The sequence below is a fragment of the Hyperolius riggenbachi genome, chromosome 1 (genome assembly GCF_040937935.1).
Source record: "Hyperolius riggenbachi isolate aHypRig1 chromosome 1, aHypRig1.pri, whole genome shotgun sequence".
Taxonomy (NCBI): Eukaryota; Metazoa; Chordata; class Amphibia; order Anura; family Hyperoliidae; genus Hyperolius; species Hyperolius riggenbachi.
In genome coordinates this window covers 188277940-188296331 of record NC_090646.1, presented here as the reverse complement: position 1 = coordinate 188296331, position 18392 = coordinate 188277940, and the positions used below count along the sequence as shown (strand labels likewise).

Here is an 18392-nt window from a genome sequence, read left to right as displayed (position 1 = left end):
ATTATGCTAGTGGGGCACAGAGGCTGGTTGTGCACACTTAACACCAGCCTCCGTTGCCCCATGGTGTGCCTCCAAGACCCCCCTGCGTGCCGCTATACCACCCGCAGTGCTGGCGACACACAGCGTGTCGCCAGCTCAATGTTTACCTATGCGCCGTCTGTCAGCGCCGCTCCCCCGCCTCCTCCGTATCGGCGCTACCCGCCTGCGTCACTTCCCTCCAATCAGCGGGAGGGAAGGGACGCGGGCGGGTAGCGCCGATACGGAGGAGGCGGGGGAGCGGCGCTGACAGACGGCGCATAGGTAAACATTGAGCTGGTGACACGCTGTGTGTCGCCAGCACTGCGGGGGGTATGGCGGCGCACAGGGGGGTCCTGGAGGCACACCATGGGGCAACAGAGGCTGGTGTTAGTGTGCACAACCAGCCTCTGTGCCCCACTAGCATAATTAAATCCCACCTCGGGTTCTCTTTAATGCATGTCATGCTGCCAAAAATCTCTAGCCCAGTAAAAGGTGGTAGTGGTGGCAAGGCAGGACCAGTCAGAACTGGAAATAAGTTAACATTTCTGTCAAGCAAGTTTTCAAGTTTTTTTTTACATCATAAGAAATTATCTATGCACATATTATAAAGTTTTGCCTGACCATCGCAGATAAGTGTTTGCAGTATGTTCTAGACCTAGAATGTCAGGACAAGAGCATACTATTTGTCTACTGTACCTCAAAATCATTCTAGAGTCACCCTTGGGAAGCTAGTGACTTTGTCAGATCGGAATGCAAGGCCTCCAGTTTTCAGGTACCTGTTTTTAGGTGGACAAATGGTATGCTATGTAAAATCAGCATAGTAAGTTATAACCTACTTCAGTTCATAATACTTAGCTTCTGTTCTAAGAATGAAAATTACACTATTTGTGATAATTCAGCTTTAAGTGAACATCTGTGGTTACCCACAATGCACTGCTACTGAATATGCAAATTGTCTTTATGCCCCTGAAGCGAGGCTTACATCCAGAACTGCTGGTGTATTTGCAAGCCCATAGCTTTAAATGTTACAGAGCCACACCAATCAGAGGCGTAGCTAGGGTTTTCAGCGCCCGGGGACAAAGACTATTAATGCGCCCCCTAAGGTGAAGGGTCGTGACCAAATGTGGGCGTGGTTATGGGTACTCCACATTTGGTCACGCCCCTTCAAATGTACATGGAGGTTAGCAGGCTCACGCTCACCCACCCTCCCTCAGTATGTACCTTCCAGCATGTTCCAAGACAAATTCAGCAATCATGAGCCCCCCACCCCCATCAAGACAAATTCCGCAATCATGAGCAAACATGAGGCCCCCAACAAGACAAATTTAGCAATCCTGAGGCCCCCAACAAGACAAATTCAGCAATCATGAGGCCCCTAACAAGACAAATTCAGCAATCATGAGGCCCCTAACAAGACAAATTCAGCGATCTTGAGGCCCCCAACAAATCATGAGGCCCCCAACAAGACAAATTCAGTAACCATGAGGCCCCCAACAAGACAAATTCAGCAGTCATGAGGCACATAAATAGACAGCATTTCACATAAATAGGCAGAATGTCCCCTTAATATGGTAGACACCTCTCACCTGGCAGCAGTTCCCCAAAATACACTCAATCTGACAGCAATGCTTGCCCAAAAATAGGTAGCCCCAGGTCTATAGGTGTCCCCAGAATAGGTGGCCAGCAGTATAGATGTCCCCAGAACAGGTAGCCAGGGGTAGAGATGTCCACAGAACAGGTAGCCAGGGGTATATGTGCCCAGTATATGTAGGCAGGGGTATGTGTCCCCAGTATATGTAGCCAGAGGTATATGTGCCCAGTATATGTAGCCAGGGGTATAAATACCCAGTATATGTAGCCAGGGGTATATGTACCCAGTATATGTAGTTAGGGGTATATGTGCCCAGTATATGTAGGCAGGGGTATATGTGCCCAGAGTAGGTAGCCAGGGGTATATGTGCCCAGAGTAGGTAGCCAGGGGTATATGTGCCCAGAGTAGGTAGCCAGGGGTATATGCCCAGTATATGTAGGCAGGGGTATATGTGCCCAGAGTAGGTAGCCAGGGGTATATGTGCCCAGAGTAGGTAGCCAGGGGTATATGTGCCCAGAGTAGGTAGCCAGGGGTATATGTGCCCAGAGTAGGTAGCCAGGGGTATATGCCCAGTATATGTAGGCAGGGGTATATGTGCCCAGAGTAGGTAGCCAGGGGTATATGTGCCCAGAGTAGGTAGCCAGGGGTATATGCCCAGTATATGTAGGCAGGGGTATATATGCCCAGAGTAGGTAGCCAGGGGTATATGTGCCCAGAGTAGGTAGCCAGGGGTATATGTGCCCAGAGTAGGTAGCCAGGGGTATATGTGCCCAGAGTAGGTAGCCAGGGGTATATGCCCAGTATATGTAGGCAGGGGTATATATGCCCAGAGTAGGTAGCCAGGGGTATATGTGCCCAGAGTAGGTAGCCAGGGGTATATGTGCCCAGAGTAGGTAGCCAGGGGTATATGTGCCCAGAGTAGGTAGCCAGGGGTATATGCCCAGAGTAGGTAGCCAGGGGTATATGCCCAGTATATGTAGGCAGGGGTATATGTGCCCAGAGTAGGTAGCCAGGGGTATATGTGCCCAGAGTAGGTAGCCAGGGATATATGTCCAGTATATGTAGCCAGGGGTATATGTGCCCAGAGTAGGTAGCCAGGTCAGGTGTCCCCCTCCCCAGCAGGAGGGGAGCAGCGCAGAGAAGAGCTGCTCTCCCTTTCTCGCTGTCCCCTCCAATGTCCGGGTGGCTCAGGCTGGCAGCGGCGGGCGGAACTTACCTCCGTCTCGTCGCAGCGCCGGATGGATCTGCCACTACTCTGGTCTGGTCCAGACCAGAGCAGCGGCTGCGCACTCGAACTTCCGGCCGGCGCTGGAGCGAGACGGAGGTGAGTTCCGCCCGCCGCTGCCAGCCACCCGGACATTGGAGGGGACAGCGAGGGAGAGAGAGAGCACCTAAGGTGAGGGAAGGAGGGGGGATATGGCCCCCCTTCCCCACCGTCCACACAGCTCTCCCTCTTCTCTGCGCTGCTCCCCTCCCCTCCGCCACAAAAAAAAAACCCCACAGCTCAGCCAGGCTGAGGGCGCCCTCGGGGACCAGGCGCCCCGGGGCACTTGTCCTACCCCGACCCCCCCTAGCTCCGCGCCTGACACCAATCCCACTAACCATTGCTTTTTAGTAGGAGGGCTTTTTGGTCTTTTAGTCCCCTATACTTTCCTTAGTGGTTTTGGGTCACCCTGAGCTGCTTAGATACTCTTCAGTCCATAATACTGAGGAACACTGAAATCTGTAAACACAGTCGTGCAACATCCAAAATAAGAAGGAAAAAAAAGAGAGTAGCCAGAAAGCAATATTATGCTGGCAGTTCTAGCTGAAAAGCAAAAAATGGTAAGCTATTGGAAAAAAAAAATTCACATTTAAGTAATGTGTGATATGACTTACAGGCAGTGTTGAACAGTGTGTTTCCCACTGACAGCTTCACATGTATTAGAAAGTGCAAACTAACTGCAAAAATATTCACACCGTAATTACATAGGAGTGCAGTTCGGCACAAAGTTTTGCATTCGTCTCTGTTAGAGAATGTGTGCCTAAACTGCAATACATGTACAGTACCAGTTCAAAAACTGATCCCTAACCTCCCTAGCGTTATGATCATTTCTAGAGTTTAGGTTCTGAAAGCAGTAAAAAATGTTCACAAGCTTTTAGATCCTAAAAAAATCCTACTGCTAGATGGATGTGCAGCTGCCCTGCATATTACTTGCCTCCCATTGTTCCAACTCTGAGTTACCGCTCTGAGCTGTGGATTTACAGCCCGAGTCTGACTCGGGATTACCGATACGGAGGAAAAGCGGCCAGAGACTGCTGGTACTGAAGTGTTTAATGCGTAAGCCAGTGGTCCTCAAACTACGGCCCGTGGGACGAATGCGGCCCCCCAAGGCTTTTTCACTGGCCCCCAAACACAAAGTGTATAACTTATAGATGTGGCCCACTGCACCTTTAAATATTGGCGGCCCGCATATAGAATAGCATTGCTGGCCCCATCCATCCACACAATGTAGAAGCCAGGGAGCAGTAATTCGCTGGCTTCCAATCCAATTTCACATCAGGTGACACTGTTACCCAACTGGAAGGCAGGTTGTCACCTGGGTATGCTTCACTGTCTGATGCATGAAGGCGTTCTTCGGGCGCCACATGACTGAATGGCTGCTGCTGGGAGTTCTCCTCTGGGCATGATTGGGTGGAATCAATACCTAGATTCATTGCAATGTTTTTCAACATCATTTTATGTATCCGATAGACAGAGATAGGGTAGTTGGCACTACAGCAGCGGGTAGCTGATGATGGAGGTGACAGGCAAAGTTCACACACTTCCCTCACTCAGATGCGTCTGCGTGCTCTGATCCAGACTGGAAGCCTGTACATGCACAAAAGAGGAGAAGAGGGGGAATTGGCACTGCAGGTGATTTTATTTCCAAAGTGAGGCACATTAAATGTTGCACAGAGTGAAATACGAAAACTGTTGCACAAACATGCGATCAAAATTGACATACCAGTGTGGGTGCTGGGCACTAATCGCCTGAGGCTGTCTGCCTCCGTGGAAGTGTGTATTAGTGCGAGACGGCCGTCAGGCGATCAGTGTCCAGCACCCATCGCATCTTCACACTACGCAGCACCGGTATGTCAATTTTGATCGCATGTTTGTGCAACAGCATTTGTATTTCACTATGTGCAACATTTATTGTGCCCCACTTTGGAAATAAAGTTACCTGCAGTGCCAATACCCCCTCTTCTCCTTTTGTGCATCATTTTATGTATGTTCCGGCCCCCCAGCAGTCTGATGTATGCTGAGTCGGCCCTTGACCGAAAAAGTTTGGGGACCCCTGGCGTAAGCAATTAGCAACAGTCAATACGAATTGAAACCCCACACAGCGGGAGCAAAATGGCAGAGGTAAAATTGACTGTGAATAAAGAATACAGTAATATTGCAACCATACAGAGGGATCTTTCTCTCCTCCACTCTATCGCCCCCGCCTCCCCACCACATCTGACTCCTGCCTCTTTCTCCTCCCTTACCTCCTTCAATCCTGTCACGGTGGAGGAAGTCAACCAGCTGCTGGCAACTTCACCTGCCACTTCCTGCCCCCTAGATCCGGTCCCATCTGATTCTCTGCGCCCACATTTTTCTAATCTGGCCCCTGTCCTCACCCACCTGTTCAACCTCTCCTCCTCCACTGGCATCTTCCGCTCCGTATTCAAACAGGCCACTGTGCTTCCCCTGGTAAAGAAATCTTCACTTGACCATGCTCCGCCATCCAACTACCACCCAATCTCTCTCCTCCCTTTTGCCTCAAATTCTTGAATGCCTGGCCCACCAACGCCTGACCAACTTCTTCAATTCCAACTCCCTTCTCGATCCTCTGCAATCTGGGTTTCGCACAGCCCATTCTACAGAAACAGCCCTCACCAAAGTGGTCAATGACCTTGCCAAAGCCAAAGGTAAATACTCCATCCTGCTCCTCCTGGACCTCTCCTCGGCATTTGACACTGTCGACCACTCCCTCCTCCTCCACTCCCTGCAGCTAATGGGCATTCAGGACCTAGCCTTAGCCTGTATCTCCTCCTACCTCTCCAACCGCTCCTTCACAACATTTTTTAATGGCTCCTCATCCACTCCTACACTCCTCAAGGTTCCGTCATAGGACCACTACTGTTCTCACTCTATACTGCCTCAATTGTAAAAATCATCTCCTCCATGGGTTTCAATTACCACCTGTATGCGGATGACACCCAGATAAATCTCCACATCCCAGATCTCTCCTCCTCTACCATGGATAAAGTCTCTGCCTGCCTCACATCCATTTCCTCCTGGATGGCTGCCAGGTACCTGAAGCTTAATTTGGACAAGACTGAGCTTCTAATATTCTCACCTCGCACAGCTGCACCCCTCCCAGATCTGCACGTCACTATAGAAAATACCATCCGCCCTACCTCCCAAGCCCGCTGTGTAGGCGTTACTCTGGACTCTGAACTTTCCTTTACACCCCACATCCAAGGTATTGCCAGATCCTGCAACTTCCACCTCCGCAACATTATTTATTTTATTTATTTATTTATTTATTGTATTTATAAAGCGCCAACATATTACGCAGCGCTGAACATTAATTTAGGTTTCAGACAATATTTAGGGGTGACATACAGCAATATGACAATACAGGAATACAAGAAAACCAGATCACACAGCACAGTATGAGTACAAGGTAATGCTTAGTCAGTCACTGGATGAAGCATGGAGATTAGGCAAGTTAGGTTCACTCAGATGCATAGCATGGGTTCACAGTAATGGAGGTGCCAGATCAGGTAGGACACAAAAGGAGGAGGACCCTGCCCAAAGGCTTACAATCTAGAGGGAGAGGTAAGGACACGAATGGTAGGGGACCAGAGTTCAGCTGTAGGTTTAGAGCACTTGTGAGGGGTAGTAGGCCAGAGTGAAAAGGTGAGTTTTGAGGGCTTTCTTGAAGATGTTGAAGGAGGGGGCTGCCCTAATGGGTGGAGGTAGGGAGTTCCATAGTGTTAAAGCAGCTCTTGAGAAGTCCTGGAGGCGTGCATGGGACTGGGTGATGCGGGGGGCGGTTAGGCGAAGTTCATTGGAAGAGCGGAGTGAGCGGCTAGGTGTGTACCTCTGAGTAAGATCGGAAATGTAGGTTGGACAGGTTTTGTGGACAGATTTGTAGCTCAGACACAGTATCTTGAATCTGATTCTGGACTGGATAGGAAGCCAGTGGAGGGATTCTAGGAGGGGATCTGCCGTGGTGGAGCGATGGGAGCAGTGGATAATTCTGGCTGCCGCATTCATGATGGACTGCAGTGGGGCTGTTCGGGTCATAGGGAGACCAGACAGCAGGGCATTGCAGTAGTCAAGGCGAGAAATTATGAGGACATCTCCAAGATCCGCTCCTACCTGTCCCCTGACACCACTAAACTCCTCATCCACGCCCTTGTCATCTCCCGCCTAGACTACTGCAATTCTCCTTTGTCTGGCCTCCCCTCTAACCGTACTGCCCCACTTCAATTGGTAATGAATGCGGCAGCCAGACTGATACATTCTTCTCACCGCAGTGCCTCTACAACTCCGCTCTGTAAAGCCCTACACTGGCTCCCCATCAGCTTTAGGATCAATTTCAAAATCCTGTGCTTGGCCTACAAATCAGTGCACAAGACCTGCCCGACCTACATCTCTGATCTGGTCCACAGGCACATAGCAGCCCGCCCCCTCCGATCCTCCAATGACCTGCGCCTAGTCGAGCCACGCATAACTCAGTCACATGCACGATTGCAGGACTTCACCAGGGCTGCCCCTACTCTCTGGAACTCGCTCCCACCAGCCGTCAGACTCGCCCCCACCTTTAATATCTTCAAACAAGCTCTCAAGACTCACCTCTTCACGCTCACATACCCCCTTACACCAGCACCATAATATGTTCTGTTAGACACCCTCTCAAAAGATGCACCTATTGTCTCCACCCCACCCTTTAGATTGTAAGCCTCTGTCAGGGCCCTCCTCCCTAGTGTTTCCAGCTTGATTATGCAATCTTACTGACAATCACCCCTCTTGTGGACTAGAACAGTCTCTATTTTTACCTATGACACTGTACTGTTATCAAATAATTTGCATGATCTTGTTTTGTTGTGAGTTTCCGTATGTTCTACCTTGTATGTTAACCCATTTATCTATTGTGCAGTGCTGCGTAATATGTTGGCGCTTTATAAATACAATAAATAATAATAATATTAAACAATACAAATCCATAGAACAGCACCATTGCACTGAGGAACATGTGCTCCTATAAGCCCTTGCTACTGTCTGAAAATGCCAAGGCACTCTGAAAAGCTGTGGGAGAGCCTTGTTTAGTTTATAGGGAATTAGAGTATTAAAACAAAAAAGTATGTGGCTTGAGGAATGCCCTATAAACTATATGAAAGGAACACAATTATGCAATGAGTAAATAAGCCCTGGAATAAGTGTCCTGGATTAATTAGAAAGTGAAAACACTTGCTGCTTGTGATAATAATCGTACAACCACTGAATCACATACCTTTAAGCAACCCTTTGTATTACCTGATATGACTCAGGTGAGGCTGACAAGTTTTAACCAACTGATGGCAGACCATTTTTTATTAAACCTATCTTGCTTCGTGGATTATATGTGTTCTTCCCACTGAAGTGCTTGGAGATTTCTGGAGATGCCTTAGTATGTTCGTTTAAAAAATAAAAAATGTTTTACTTAGTTTCAACTTCTTCTGCGGATCTGTTCATTGATGGCTGATTTGCAACTACTTTCAAGCTGAGGTCGGTTATTGCCAATGGAATAGTTATGGGTACCATTCTTATAGGTGGAACTGCTGCTGTAATGAGAAGAACTTGCCAGTTGAGTGATTGGTCCAGGCATTGATTTGACTGCCACTGTCTCAAGGAGAATTTGTTTTACCCCATTGTAAGAAGTTTTGAATCAGGATACCATTTATTGGCTAACTTAGAGATGAATAAACAGTAAGCTTTCGGGTAATAATAAGCTTTCGTTGGACTTGGTTCCTGCATATACTGACAAAATGTAAAAAACACAGCTTATATATACTGACATACAGAGGAGAAACATTCTATAGCAGACATAAATACATGTAATTAGAAGCCTTAATTGTCGCTTCAGGAGGCTTTCACAGGCATCCTGGCTAAATAGATTAGATCAACAGTATCTCAAAACCTAACATAAAGAAAACTGTTGTGAGGGGGAGACATTGTAAATTCCAAGTTCAAATGTGACTGGGCTGACTACATGCACCATTAGTTCTAAGCTAAAGAGAACTCTGGCATTTAAAACCATCCTGCCAGCACATGAAATAAAATAAAATGAATAGTGACTGTAAACACCATCTTACCAGCACATGAAACAAAAAAAAAAATACAAAAAAAGAATTGTGGCATTTAAAACACATCATACCAGCACAAGAAGTTAGAGTTTTGGTTTAAACCTTCTTCTACAGTTTTGAACCAATGTATAAGTTTTGTTTCTTGTGTTAGTTTCACTTTTTCCGATTTGTAGCCACCTATTAATACAGTGACAAGACAATCGCTTAAACTGTGTCCAGGTAAACAAAAGTGTGTGGGTACTGGGAGACCAGTACATTTTGTAATATCTTTTTTTTTTCTGCTGTTAATAGCAAACATGTGGTGGTTCATGCGATCACGTAGTTTGTCCTGTTTCACTCTACTGTTTTAACCCATTGTAAAGAATTGGCATCTGACTGTTAATTTTATACTTTTGGATTTGCAATATTAGCACAGAAAATGAAACCATTAGACTGGAATTACTTACCAAAGTTTTATTTATAAAGCTGAACCATTAGCAATGAAAACCAATTAACAAAAATAATTGTAATGTGATGTTTGTATCCTGTATGGCATATGTTTAAATAATAATAAAAAAAACTTTGTGGTTGCCATTTACATAGATATGAAACACTCTGAGAATTCTCAGATTAAATGAACAGAGGTGCTTGCTTCGATTGCTGATGTAAGTGCTAGTTGATCTATATCAGTACAATTTTGACTTTGCTGTTTTTACGCAAAAGGCTGTAACCCTCTCTGAAGCTTTCAACACTGAACTACTCTTTCTTGCTGTTGCCGTGGTTACATTCCAGATATCCACTTAAATCTTTTTACAGTAATTGGTTACCTATCTCGTCCTAAAAGTGGAGGAAGGGTTATTACTTGTAATGTGATGCTTTACAACCCATCTAATCCCTTACTGAAATGTTCCTTTCTGGCTCTGCACATCCCCTTCACATACTAGTTATCTGTTGCTTCTGAGCAATTGAAAGGACATCAGGATCTGAGGTTAATATCTACTGCAATTAAAATAAAAAAAAATTCAATAAAATCTTTACTTTCACTACAAAACATTACAACGCCAACTTTTCTGATGTGTAAATATTAAGAGAGTTGGTCAAGACACAAAGAGAATGTACATGATATCAGATTTTGTGTGTTGGTTAGTAGTGGATACACAGGATTTCTCTGTGGAGGCAGTTGTTGGGGGTGGGGGCCATTCGATTGAATTGCATATGTAAATTGTGGGCTTTGATTGTTTGTGATGTACTTGTAGATATTGGCCATAATTCACTAAGATCATACTAGTGATAATAAGGCGGGTGAAAACTTATCGCCACACATCATTCAGTATTTTAAGTGTTAATTCACTAAAGAAGCTTGCTTTATTAGCAAGTAGTGATAAACTTTCACAATGAGAGTGTTATCTTATCACGCTAGATCTTAAGTTATAACCCCCGTAGTTATTCTTAGATGCAGTACATAGGGAGGGAAGGAGCATATGCAGGCAGAATTTAGCTCCACCCTTCCTGCTGCCAGGATGATAACATGTAGCCTGTGTAGGACAGCCAGGGAAGGAAATAGTCTGTGCGTGTGTGTGTGTGTGTGTGTGTGTGTGTGTATGTGTATATATGGGTGTATCTATCTATTTATCTATCTATATATATATATATATATATATATATATACAGTAGCAATAAAAAGTATGTGAACCCTTTGGAATTATATGGATTTCTGCACACATTGCTAATAACATGCGATCTGATCTTCTTCATCTAAGTCGCAACAGTCTGCTTAAACTAATACCACTCAAATAAATGTTTTCATGTTTTTATTGAGCACACCATGTAAACATTCACAGTGCAGGTGGAAAAAGTATGTGAACCCTTGGATTTAATAACTGGCTAAAACCTCCTTTGACAGCAATAACTTCAGTCAAACACCTCACTCTTATTAGCTCTTGGAGATATCATTAGTCTAGGTTTTGACATACTTTTTTCCACCTGCACTGTGAATGTTGACATGGTGTGTTCAATAAAACATGGAAACATTTAATTATTTGTGGTGTTAGTTTAAGCAGACTGTGTTTGTCTATTGTTGTGACTTAGATGAAGATCAGATCACATTTTATGACCAATATGTGCAGAAATCCATATAATTCCAAAGGGTTTTACACACACTCACTCACTCACTCACACACTCACACACTCTCTCTCTCTCTCTCTCTCTCTCTCTCTCTCGCTCTCGCTCTCGCCCTCTGTTTGCCTGCTGTGTACATTTTTATCCCCTTCTGCATAAACTACAAAAAGGATACTTACACACTAAGACGTTGCGTTAGGTGGTACGTTAAGGTCGCATACCATGCACCTAACGCAACGCATGGTGGTGGTGGCAGAGGACGTAAGCAAAGAGCCGCGTTAAGCGGCTCTTTGCGTACTATAGTAGGCATGCGCTGGTGGAGACCACGTGAGCGGAACACTCCGCATCACGTGGTCCCGGCAGTGACGTCAGCACAGTGCAGTGAATATTAATTAGCCATGTGGCTAATCACTGCGCCTGTGCAAGCAAGCTAACGCGGCAAAGCCACTCTAACGCTATAGCATGCTGCACTCTAGATTGACGTGCAGCATTACAATGTAACGCAACGTGGGCACTGTGAACAGCCCATTGCAGTTACATTGCTGTGCGCTGGGGAGCGTTACAGGCTGCACTAACGTGCGCCTGTAACGTCTTACTGTGAAAGCAGCCTAAAGCAGACAGCTCAGAATGCTTCACTTTACATTGCAGTCTGTAGTAACACTCCTCTTCATCACAGCTCAGGCCGGGTGATCATTTCTCACACACTTTACAGTTATCACTTGCATTCCTCTCTGTTAATTATCATCTTGTCTTTAACTTTAGAATTCTGTCCTTGTTTTAAGGATAGAAACCTTAACTTTAGAAATCACTCCTTAACTTAAGGACAGAATCCTTATTTTAAGGCTTGCCTGAGGTAAATTACTATATGAATACTAAATGCTTTATCACCATGGTTATATATGTAAAAACAGCACATAATTGTTATTAAAGACAGGAGATGAGCTTAGACAATCGTGGCCATTGTCTACAATCTTCAGTGCAGATATTCCCCAATGTTGTGGGCTCCTCTTACATGATCCACCATAGTGAGATGTCAGTGTTTTTGACTTGCATGCAAATTCTGCAGCAATTGCCTTTGAATGGTCAGTTTCCAAGATTCATACAGTTTACAGTGATTTTGCTCGGGATTCAGAAAATATAACCTCTCATTGATCATCTTTATTGGATAAGATGGCCAACTGCTGTTGCACTTTTTTGATGAAGGTCACAGTGGGACACTTTCTTGCCCTTCTCCTCCCCTTTCCATAAGACAGAACTGGCCCCTAAGTAGAGAGCCAAGATGTATTTTCCATACAGGGATCATTGATACACTATCTGAAGCAATCATTAGTAGTTGCTTCCAGAAATAAAATATCCTGTGCATAGCCTAAAGCCTGGTACACACCTTCAACTTTGGCCAATCGCTGACCACTTTTACCTCCTCCATGTTGTATGAGAGTTTATCTACACAATCTGCTCATAGTATTCAAAATATATTGGCCCTCATACTACATGGAGGTGATAAAATTGGTCAGTGTTTGGCCAATCATACTTAAAATTGTGTACCAAGCTTAAACCTCTCCATAACCGGGTATGAATGTGTGTGTCTACTCTGCTACGGTAATCCACAGCAATATTGTCATGGGTAAGGCTACGCACTACGTCCGGCGTACACAGGCGCTACTGTCGGCTGAAAGGTCGCCTACTGGGAGGGTCTGACGGACCCATCGTTGGCGACCGTAGTGCATGTGTGCACACCTTAATAGTTACCAAGATAATAGATATTGTTTTTTATTTGATTAGAACATTGTTTTTTGATCAACTGAATCAAAATTGTTATTAGCGATAGTTTCTATTGTTTCCCTGATAGTTGAAACTATTCTACTGTAATGGAATTGCTGTGTTTGTATGTGGTTTGGTTGGATGAAATTCTGATAAAGAAAAACTGCAAAGCATCATTGGTTGGACAAAACGTCTATAAAGATTTGAAACGCTTCAAAAAGATGCACAGTAGCGCCTCAGTGTCAGTGACTGAGGCGCTACACCTGCTATTGCTGGAATTCTGTTTTGTCCACACGTTTATTTCCTGATGAAGCGGGCTCGGCCTGCGAAACGCGTTGCACTTTTGGGGTACTATATAATAAATGTGATTGCTAGTTTTCAGACAGTCTTTCGTGTCTGCTTTACGGAGGTAAGTCCACCACTTCCTCCAAGCAAATTTTAAAGGTTTTATCCACTTTTATTCTGCTGGCGCCTCTGTTCTCCTACTGCAAAATCGAGTCCACCCCTGGTGGAGGGGTGATCTACCCCTTTTTCTCATCTACAGAGAGTGACTTCTTAGCCCTGAGTGAGGACAGGTCTAATCTCCTCACCTGCTTATACAGTGGTTGCTTGTGTGGTAACCCACGTTTTTGAGTATATTCTTCTCACTGATTTGCCTTACTTCGTTTATGTTTTAACATACTACACTATATTGGGCTCTCGGTTTCTCTACATTTTATGCACAGAGGGAGATGCTGCCTGCTTAGCTGAGGGAGATACTACTTGCCTGTTATTTACCACAATGCAATACGGTTTACAGACAGGAAACTGTCAGGGCCATGGCCCTGACATCTCACTGTGGGAGGGGTTTCACCATAATATCAGCCATGCAGATGGCTCTAATTATCTATTCGTGAACAGGTAAATTATGGAAAAGAGGGTATTGCTATTGATCAGGATGAAGTTCAATCCTGGTTTAATGTTCCTCTTTAAAGAGAACCCAAAGTGGCTTGTAAGAATGCTATTAGCACACAGAGGCTGGGTCTGCATATAATGCCCAGCCTCTGTTGCTATGCAGTGCCCCCCCCCTTGTCCCCCCTGCGCTCTTCTGTGCCCCCATAAATCAAACGCCATGCTAGCGACACGCGGCATGTCGCCAGCAGGCTATTTACATCTGCCCTATCACTCTCCGCCGCCCCCCCACCTCCTCTGTATCCCTTCCCTCCCCAAGGAGGCGGGGGAGCGGCAAGAGTGATAGGGCAGATGTAAACAGCCTGCTGGCGACACACTGTGTGTCGCTAGCACGGCGTTCGATTTTTAGGGGCACAGCAGAGCGCTGGGGGGGGGGCACTGTATAGCAACAGAGGCTGGGCATTATATGCAGACCCAGCCTCTGTGTGCTAATAGCATTCTAACAAGCCACCTCGGGTTCTCTTTAAATCAAAATATAACCACATGTTCTAAATGCTCAAACATAGGGACGGTTGGAATTTCCAAACTCCAAATCTGCCGCAATTTCCCACGGAGCTCTAGCGCATTTCGATTTTTTTATGAGTTCCAACCTTGCATTGCGAAATCGCAAAACAGTAATTTATTGTGAATATATTTTTGCACAAACTATTAGGTTAAAGAGAAGCTTTACTGACCACAACATAATGAAAATGCTTATTTATTACAATATGACTTTAAAAATCTTTCTTCACCCTGTTTTTTATTCTGAGTTTTATCACATAAGGCAACCTCTTCACTGCTGGCAGGTACTTTGCTGCGGAATGTTGTTTAGTTGTGTGTTCTGAACTGAATAGAAACACCTGGGCCCTTATTCAATTCACTTTTTCTCCTAGGAGATACATTTTCATCTCCTGTTGAAAATAACTTTTCAGCTCTCTGCAATTCAAAAAGTTCCAAAAAGGAGGTGAAAAAGTGCTGTCAAAATATTTTTTTTGCCTGCTGGTGGCTTAAAAGGAATAATATAGACCAGATGTAAAAATTAATTATCACCTATGGGAAAACCTTGAAGAAAAAGAGAATTGAATGCGGGCCCAGATCTCCCAGAGAGTACTGGAAGAAGTTCTGCAAAATAAACAGCCTAGGCTTAGCATCATTGAGGTTGTGGTTACTTACCAATATACAGCTATATATAGGTATAGGAAGTGTTTCTGATGCTGAAACCAGTATAATTAACGTAAAAGTGGGTATCTTAAATAATTGACTGCATTCTGCAGTAGGTCACTGGAGTTCCTCTTTAACCACTTTACCCCCACGCGTACGCATTTCTCCGTCCCTTTTTCCATCCTTTCACCACCAGGGACCGAGAAATGCGTACTTTCCGTGCTCCCGCCGCTGCCCGCGCTCCCGCTCGCTCTAGCGCGCACTCCCGCTGGTAAACACGCCGCCGGCCGCTCGCCCGGAGATCAATGAACGGGAAAATCCATTCCCGTTCGTTGATCTAAGCCCCGCAATGATCCGCTGCTTCTCCGATAAGCAGCGCGATCATTGTGGAAAAAAAAAAGTTCCCAGCCTCTTTGTACTTCCTGCAAGCGTCCGGGACGCTTGCAGGTCGCATAAACAAAATGTTACTGTGGCCATATAGTAAAACTACACCCTAAAGCAGGGGTCTCAAACTCAATTTACCTGGGAGCCGCAGGAGGCAAAGTCAGGATGAGGCTGGGCCGCATAAGGGATTTCACAAAAAAAAGTCCTCAAATGTGATTATTAACAGTTTTAATTATTTCTTCTGAACATGAAGTGTCCTACCTTATAGTTCGCTTCAGTGCTCCCATTACAAGTAATCCGCCGTGTCCCTGCCGCAAAACGAGGGCTGCAGAGCCCCCAAATCGCCCGGGGGGCATTCCGCCAGCATTTCCTGGAAGGGGCAGAGCTTTCAGCTTCAGCTCTGCCCCTCCTGACGTCAATCGCGGTGGATCGCCGCCTCTGCCCGCCCCTCTCACTCTTCCTTCACAGAGAGGGGCGGGGAGATGCAGCGATCCGTGCGGCGATTGACGTCAGGAGGGGCAGAGCTACAGCTGGAAGCTCTGCCCCTCAGCACAGTCATGGATGTTTGCCCGGGGGATTTGGAGGCTCTGCAGCCCTCATTTAGCGGCGGGGATGCGGCAGATTACTTGGGAGCACTGAAGCGAACTATAAGGTAAAATAGTTCGCTTCCGTGTCGCTTTTGCTGGTGTGGGCCACAAAATATTGTACCAAGGGCCGCAAATGGCCCGCGGGCCCTGAGTTTGAGATCCCTGCCCTAAAGCATTTTTCACATACAAATACATTAGTTTTACACACAAAATGAACTCCTTACCTCCCACACTCCCCATTTTTTTTTTCTTGTAATTAAAAAAAAAAAAAAAAAATTACAATTAAAAAAAAAATACATAGTTACCTTAGGGACTGAACTTTTTAAATATTTATGTCAAGAGGGTATAACACTGTTACTTTATAAACTATGGGCTTGTAATTAGGGATGGACGCAAAACTGAAAAAAATGCACCTTTATTTCCAATTAAAATATTGGCGCCAAACCTTGTGATAGGGGCATAATTTAAACAGTTTTATAACCGGGACAAAAGGGCAAATACATTTCATGGGTTTGAATTACAGTAGCATGCATTATTTAAAAACTATAAAGGCCAAAAACTGAAAAATAATTTCCCACATTTTTTCCTATTTTCCCATTAAAGCACATTTAGAATAAACTAATTCTTGGCATAATGTCCCACCTAAAGAAAGCCTAATTGGTGGCAAAAAAACAAGATCTAGTTCATTTCATTGTGATAAGTAATGATAAAGTTATAGACGAATGAATGGAAAGAGCGCTGAAAGGTGAAAATTGCTCTGGTGGTCAAGGGGTAAAACCCCTCAGTTGTGAAGTGGTTAAAGAGAACCTGAGGTGGGATTTAATTATGTTAGTGGGGCACAGAGGCTGGTTGTGCACACTAACACCAGCCTCTGTTGCCCCATGGTGTGCCTCCAGGACCCCCCTGCGCGCTGCTATACCCTCTGCAGTGCTAGCGACACACAGCGTGTCGCCAGCACAATGTTTACCTATGCCTGTCAGTTAGCGCCGCTCCCCCGCCTCCTCTGTATCGGCGCTACCCGCCCGCGTCCCTTCCCTCCCGCTGATTGGAGGGAAGTGACGCGGGCGGGTAGCGCCGATACGGAGGAGGCGGGGGAGCGGCACTAACAGACAGGCATAGGTAAGCATTGTGCTGGCAACACGCTGTGTGTCGCTAGCACTGCGGGGGGTATAGCGGCAATCGGGGGTCCTGGAGGCACACCATGGGGCAACAGAGGCTGGTGTTAGTGTGCACAACCAGCCTCTGTGCCCCACTAACATAATTAAATCCCACCTCGGGTTCTCTTTAAAGGACACATCCGAGCAAATTTAGAAAAAAAAAATGATCTACTTACCCGGGACTTCATCCAGCCCCTGGAAGCTGCTATGTCCCTGGCCGCAGCTCCGGTGTCCCGGGATCCCCTCCGTTGGAGATGCCGACTTTGCTAGGTCAGCATCTTCTGCACAGCCGCGCGCCAGTGACCAGGAGCTTCCCGTGTAGGCGCAGTAGTTCTGTGCCTGCGCAGAATTCTCCAGGACACATTCACACCGGTATGTTTTCATTGCGGTGCGTTACCCTTTTTTTACCGCAGGGTGATGCTGGGGCAGTGAAAGTCTATGGGGCCTTTCACACTGCATGTGATGTAAGTATCGCATCTGACAGGAAAGCATCAGCGCAGCATGCGCTGCGACGGGCAGTTTTTGTAATCCGGCGCGTATGCGCGGAACCGTGTTCCGCGCACAATTCTTATTTCGGCCACAGGAACTGAACGCTAGAGAGCCTCACTTCCTGTTTGGCTTTCAGCCCGAAGGGGGATAACCGCAAATTAACGCGGAAATCTCTGGAGGCTGTTTTTGGAGTTGCGGTGCATTCATCCGATCGTACCGCTACCGGTTGGCAGTGTGAAAACGACCCAAGTGAAGATTGACATGCATTCTGATGGATGGAAAAGCTAGGGATAATGTATGGAAAACATAAACAAGTGGTTGTCTGGTTGAAAATACTAACCACTGACGTGAACAAATGCACGTGTGCATGGGCTTATATGATTGTCCTGTTTACACTGAAGGTGCACAAGTAGGATGTTTATACATGTCCATATTGCAGGAAGTAGTTACATACCGTATATTCCGGCTTATAAGGCGACTGGACATATAAGACGACCCCCCAACTTTTCCAGTTAAAATATAGAGTTTGGGATATACATGCCGTATAAGACTACCCCTCTTCCAACGCACACCAAATTAAAGTAAAAATAAAAAAATCATGTACTGGTGCTGTGTATGAACAGATACTGGTGCTGTACTGTATGTGTTACCCAGTATATAACAGTATATAGTCAATTGACTAGTTGCATTGGTCAACTCTCCTTAAGTAGACTGGTCAGCTCTCCTTGTCTACCTGTTTATCAGAGTGGTATGGAAGAATAGATTGCGCTCCCTCAGCAACGAGATCTGAGAGGCGGTAACAGGATAGGGCGTATCACCCCGCATCAATGACACCCGGCGTATACGACGACCCC

General features: G+C 45.8%; 1 protein-coding gene across 2 annotated transcripts in view; it reads left to right on the top strand.

Annotated features, from left to right (window-relative positions):
• ARHGAP10 (Rho GTPase activating protein 10) overlaps positions 1–18392 on the top strand; it is a 371566-nt gene that overhangs the window by 345449 nt on the left and 7725 nt on the right. The window lies entirely within an intron of this gene.